Source organism: Platalea leucorodia (assembly GCF_965183815.1).
Source record: "Platalea leucorodia genome assembly, contig: HAP1_HAP1_SCAFFOLD_763, whole genome shotgun sequence".
Lineage (NCBI taxonomy): Eukaryota > Metazoa > Chordata > Aves > Pelecaniformes > Threskiornithidae > Platalea > Platalea leucorodia.
In genome coordinates, this window is record NW_028120889.1 from 473 (window position 1) to 7,041 (window position 6,569).

A 6,569-nucleotide genomic window follows, 5' to 3' on the forward strand; every position below is an offset into this window, starting at 1 on the left:
GCCAACAAAAAGCTCATCAAGTTCGACAAGGAGAAGTGGCCAGTCCTGCATCAGGGGCAGAATAACCTCATGTATCAGGGCAAGCTTGGAGCTGACCAGCTGAGGAGTGACCCTGCGGAGAAGGCCGTGGTCGCTACAAGGGATGCAATAGGAGCCAGTGGAGCATGCTGGCCATGAATAAGGCCAGCTGCACACGGGGCTGAATTAGGATGAGCGAGACCACCCAGAGAAGGGGAGTTACCTTGACTCAGCGCTGTTGGGGCCACATCTGAGATAACCTGTCCTGGTGCGGGGCTCCATGTTCTGCAGGAGTGGGGAGGAACTGGAGAAGGTCCAGAGGTGGCCTGCCAAGCTGGGGTGAAGGGCCTGAATCACATGGCTTGTGTGGAGAGACCGAGGGACCTGGGCTGCTTTGGCCTCATGGCATAGAGGCCAAGGGCAAAGTTGTAGTATCCTGCAATCGCTTGAGAGGTGGTTTCAGGGAGGATGAAGATTTCCTTTGTAGAGGAAACAGCATGAGGAAAGAAAAGCTTTGGAGTCTGAGCCTGGGCATGAGGAAGATGAAATGTCACTTGAAGGGTAGTGGCGTGGTGCAACGGGTCACTGGGGGTGGTGGTGTTTGTCTGTGATCAGCCCGTGGCTTTCTGTTTCAGAGAGAGATATTGGTACAGGCAGGGACATGGGAGGATGGTGCAAGGTGGGGAAGTGGATCGTGTGTCTACAGCCTGCAGGGAAACAGGCACAGGCGTGGGAGCGTAGAACATCCTGGGGTGGAGATGGCCAATGACGATAGCCATACAAGAACTGTTTTTGACAGAGAGATAGGAAGGGATAGATATAAATGCAAGGAAGGAGCTGATGAAAGAGTGAATTTGACTTCTGAAAGACGGGGCGAGCTTCTAAGTCCCTGAAGCTCAAAGCATGGACGAGATAATTGGGAGGCATCTGAATGAACAAAAAGCAGGGGGAGGGGGGAGCCTGGAGAGCAATGGGAAGGGCAAATGTCCCGCTACCTCTGCTGAGAAGATGCCCTTAGACATGGCCATTTAATCAAGAGAGGTGGGAAGACCTGAAAGATAAGGGAGATTGAATACGCAGCGTAATATCATAGATAGAGCAGCCATAATGCAAGTACAGGAGATCAATATTTTTTCTCCTATGATTAATGCACTCCCTGCAAATTCCCATTCTGGCATGATGGGAAAACCATGCCGTTATATTAAAAGTACTCAATTGTTTCAGCTTGTGAAAATGGGCTCCTATTTTTTTCTGTGTTGCAGATTTGTTCACCTTTCCAGGCAGACCTTGTTTGCCTGACCATAAAATATCCAGGGCAGCTTTTAGAGGCCTCCGTGTACCCGAGGTGTTTGCGTGGGGCTGGCAGCTCTCAGGCAGGACGTGTGGGAGAGCAGAGCCCCTCGGGATCTGCAGGCAGAGGCTGGGCAGGGGGTTCCCAGGGCATCTGCACTGGTAGGAGGTGTCTGTGTCCCTGTAGCTGAAGGCGTTTGGGTCCTACATCCAACCACAATAAAATTTAAAAGCTCAAAAGTGTTTTCAAACATATTCTTTGCTTTGCAGCTTTCTGTTTAATTCTTTGTTTTATGTTTATTGACATTTTGTAAACATTTTTCTTTTCAGGCTAGCAGCATTTAAAGAAAAGGTCATTTTGTGTCTTGCCCAGAGCCCTGTGCCCCCAAGACAGTTCCTGCCCAGGACTGTCAGCGATACCCCTCAGTCTTTGCCGAGAGAGAGTCACACTGGGGTATCAGCCTCTTTTCGCTGCCTGAGATGTTAGCTTAGGTGGTCACATACAGCACAGGAAGATTCCTGCCCCATAAACATTTGCTCTGTGGTCATCAGAGAAGGGGCCTGACACCATAGGATCAGTTCAAGTTGGAAGGGACCTTGGGAGTTCTGCAGTCCAACCTGCCAGAAAAAAAAGGGTCAGACCAGGTTGTTCATGGCTTGATCCAGTCTGAGTCTGGAAACCTCCAAGGACGGAGTCTGCACAGCATGTCTGGGTGACCTGCTCCAATGCTTGGCTCAGCTCACACTGAAACAGACTTTCCTTATCTGCAGGCTTAATCTCTCCTCTTTCACCTCCCACCCCGTCTTTTGTCCTCCCACCATGCCCCATGGTGAAAAGCCTGTCTCTCTATTCTCCATCAAGTCCTTGTAGGTACTGGCAGGCCACAGTGAGGTCCTCTCACCATTCATTTCTCCAGGCTGGGCTAGCTCATCTCCCTCAGCCTCTCCTCAGGGGAAAGGTGCTCCAGTCCCTGACCATCTTGGAGCAGAGGGATTCAAGCACTGAGCCAAGCAGGAGGCTGGAAATGGCCAAGCAGGACAATTCACCCATGAACTTGGGGTGTGCTGCCAGTGCTGGAAATGGCCAGGGAGAAAGGCTGGGGGGTTACAAATGCCCTGGGGCACCTGCCCCAACTCTCCATGGCACCAAAGGCACAGAGCAGCCTCCTCTCTCCTGCATCTGCAAGTCTCAGCTCCCTTCCATGAGCCCTGGCTCTGCAGCACCAACCCCTGGTGTGAGTCCTCACCCTGCAAGGTCGGACAGCTCAGCTAACTTCAGTGCGTTCCTCTCCTGAGCACTTCCCAGCCCAGCCCAGTCCCTCTCTGGCTCTCCCCATCACTTCCTGCCCCCTACCCATCTCCCCCCTGTCCAGCCCAGAAAAGCAGCCCATTGTGGGCTGACCCCATGGCAGTGCCCATTGATGGGTACTGCAGAGCTCTGCACACTCAACCCCACAGCCCCAGCCCCTCTGAAGGTCACAGTAGCTCCTGGGAGGCAGAGAGGTGTCTCAGCCTGCCCATCAGGTGCAGGGCTGAGGGCCAGCCATGGCATGAGGAGATGGAAGCCAGTGGCTGCTCCTGTCTCCAAGACATCCTTATTGTCCACGGCCAGCAAGTCCCTCTGTGCCAGCCCCTCTCCCAGGTGTCCTAATTTTGGCTCAGATAGAGTAAATTTTCTTCCTAGTAGCTGGTACAGTGCTGTGTTTTGGATTTAGGATGAGAATAATGTTGATAGACACTTGAGGTTTCAGTTGTCGCTAAGCAGTGCTTCCACTAGTCAAGGACTTTTCAGCTTCCCATGCTCTGCCAGGTGCATAAGAAACTGGGAGGGGGCACAGCCAGGACGGCTGACCCAGACTGGCCAAAGGGCTATTCCATACCATGTGACGTCATGGTCAGTATAGAAACTGGGGGAGTTGGCCGGGGGGCAGTAAATGCTGCTCGGGGACATGCTGGGGCTCATCAGCGGGTGATGGGCAATTGCATTATTATTTACTCTTCTGCTCTCCTATTAAACTGTCTTTAGCTCAACCCCCAGGTTTTACTATATTTTTCTGACTGCCTCCCCCATCTGACCAGGGAGGGACGAGGGTGAGCTAGCGGCTCTGTGGTGCTTAATTGCCAACTGGGGTTAAACCATGACACCAGGAAAAGACTCCTGGCCCAGGGAACCCTCAGGCTGCTCCGGCTGCCAAAGCAATAGAAAAGTCTGCCCAAGCTGGTGCATTCAGTAATAGATTTCTCTTTGTCCTTTATGCCCCCCTGGAAGCAGGGAGTATCTTCTTTGTTCTTCTCCAGGCATGTCCCTGCCCCCAGACAGCCTTTCACCAGGGAAGTTTGTCCATGCTGGCCTCACCTGCTGCTCCTACCCCCTCCCTGTGCGCTCCACAGGGCCCCAAGCTGTTGGTACTGCTCTGCAGAGCGAGTGGGCCGTGGTGCCTGAAAGCCATGGGGTGACGTCCCAGGCAGATCCCTGTCGATCATTCACCATCTCCGGGGGAACTGGGCACCCACAGGTGAAGGCTCAGCCCAGGCCCATTCTCTAATACATTGCCCCATGCCCTCCTCTCCCCATCCCATGGAGAAGCCAAGCAAAGCAGCACGGCATTGTGGGGGCAATTTCTTCAGCCTGACCTCAGCTTTGGCAGAAGAGCCCAACCTCCAGACACCAGCACTGAGGAAATCCCCTTTTATTCCAGAGATGCGACATGGGAGGCGAGCTGTACCATTGTGCCAGCCACATGTGAACAGGCCTCTGGGTCAGACAGGCTGGGTTCAGGCCTCTGGTGAAGCGGAGTGGTTGCAGGCATGGACAGACATGGTTATCACAGGCAAAATGCCCAAAGCACAGGAGGTTCCGGACATGCATTTGAAACCACTTCTGAAGAGACACGAGCAGGTTAATGCTGCTGAAAAGAGCTGATTGAATCAGCTTCTTTAATGTGTCTTTAAGCTCCTGGTTCCTCATGCTGTAGATGAGGGGGTTCACTGCTGGAGGCACCACTGAGTAGAGAGCTGCCACCACCAGACCCAGGGATGGGGAGGAGATGGAGGGAGGCTTCAGGTATGCAAACATGGCAGTCCTGATAAACAGGGAGACCACGGCCAGGTGAGGGAGGCATGTGGAAAAAGCTTTGTGCTGTCCCTGCTCAGAAGGGATCTTCAGCACAGCCTTGAAGATCTGCACATAGGACACCACAATGAAAACAAAACACCCCAAATCCACAAACATACTAACCACAATAGCCCAAACTTCCCATACAAAGAGGTAGGCATCTGAACAGGAGAGCTTGAGGATCAGGGGGATTTCACAGAAGAAATGGTTTTATGGCATTGCCTTGGCAGAGAGGTATTGAAAACGTATTGGCAGTGTGCAGCAGAGAAGTGAGCAAACCACCACCCCAGGCAGCTGCTGCCATGTGGACACAAGCTCTGCTGCCCAGGACGGTCCCGTCGTGCAGGGGTTTGCAGATGGCAACATAGCGATCGTAGGACATGATGGTAAGAAGACAAAACTCTGCTGCCATCAAAAAGACAAACAGAAAGAGCTGGGCAGCACATCCCACGCAGGAGATGGCCCTGGTGTTCCAGAGGAAACTGGCCATGGCTTTGGGAACAGTGGTGGAAATGGAACCCAGGTCAAGGAGGGCGAGGTTGAGGAGGAAGAAATACATCGGGGTGTGGAGGCGTTGTTCACAGGCAGTGATGATGAGGCCGTTGCCCAGGAGGGCAGCCAGGTAGATGCCCAGGAAGAGCCAGAAGTGCAAGAGCTGCAGCTCCCGTGTGTCTGTGAATGCCAGGAGGAGGAACTGGGTGATGGAGCTGCTGTTGGACGTTTGCTGCCTCTGGGCACGGGGACCTGTGCAAGAAGGAAAAGTCATTGACAAGTTAGGGGAGACTTTTCTGAGCAAAACTAAAAGCTATTTCCTACAGACCCTCCCCTTGCTGCACACAAACACACATAAACACACACACATTTCCCTTTTCTAGGAGACCTTCCTTCAGCTCCATGGCTGAAGCTGTGCTTTGTGCTGGTTGAATGTGCCGTGAGGAGCTGGGCCTCTGCCCTCTGGCTGCCGAGGTGTCAGCCCCGCTCTGCAGCAGTGAGTTCATGGGAACGGTGGAAGCACGGTCCAGTCCTGGTATTCAGCTTTGTCAGATGAAACCATCCCTAATGCAGAAGGGCTTGTCAGCATCTGCACTCCCGGTGCTAAGGAATGAGGATTGCAGAAGGCAGACTGAAAGTTTTTTTTAAAAGAATTTCCCCCCTTTTATTTGAGGACTGTTTTGGAATGTCAGAAACCCTCAGTATTTCTGTTGCACTCAGGGAGAACAGAGCAAATCCTGCAAGGCAAGAGGATTGCCTTGGGATTAGAGCAGAGTGAGGGGAGCTGGTCTGTCCCTCAGTCCGAGAGGCCCTGGCCTTGCACCTGTCTGAGACTGAGGGCGATCACACTGCTATGTTCCCGTGAAAAGCCAGCAGACACTGCTGAGAGCAGAGGGATCCAGTGCAGACCACTAAATGTCCCACCCTTTCTCAAGGTCTCAGCAGCCCACTTCCAGCCAAGGACACACAGGGCTCATTTCACCAACCCCAGAGCATTTTCTTGGCCATTGCATCTCTGTGCTTCTCCACAGGGCTTTCAGGTGACACAAAGACGCTATGGGACAGATTTGCATTCTGGAGGGCAGCTCACAGCTTGGAAGAATACCTCAAGGAGATACCTCAGTATTTTCATGATGGTATCTCGCTAAGGGCAAACCAGCTCATGCCCCAGCCCCACAGCCTGCATTGTCCACAGCCTCACAGATGAGAGGAAGGCTGGGACACTTGTTCCCAGGGACACACCTGCACGAAAGGCCCCACAGGATCAGTGTGTGATTCTGCAGCTGAAACTGCCACCCCCAGAGAGCCTGACAGCAAGACCAGGATAACAAGAGCAATCACACAGACAAGTGGAGAAAGAAGGAAAAATACAGGGAGGGTCTGGCTGAGAGAGGCCAGGGCAGAGGCATTGGGGCACTCAGGACAGTGTTACCCTTCCCCAGCTGTGCACGCCACCTCCCAGACCCCAACATTGCCGGGCAGCTGCTCTCAGCCCCTGTGCTCTACAGAGGGAACTGGGCCCGTGGCTGCAGAGCTGCACCACGGCTCTGCTGAAGCTCTGGCTGCAGAGGAGGTGGTTCACGCCTTGGAGCCCCCAGCCCTGAGGGCAGAGGCTGTGGTGGGTGGGAGAGGAGGCAAGGGGGCTTGCTCAGAG

The 6,569-nt window shown here is 53.4% G+C and overlaps 1 pseudogene across 1 annotated transcript; it reads right to left on the bottom strand.

Moving 5' to 3' along the window:
- Nucleotides 1-4,171: 4,171 nt before the first annotated feature.
- On the bottom strand, nucleotides 4,172-5,167 carry LOC309604419 (olfactory receptor 14C36-like; annotated as a pseudogene). The gene has a single exon. The product of its transcript is annotated as an olfactory receptor 14C36-like (transcript).
- Nucleotides 5,168-6,569: the final 1,402 nt, after the last annotated feature.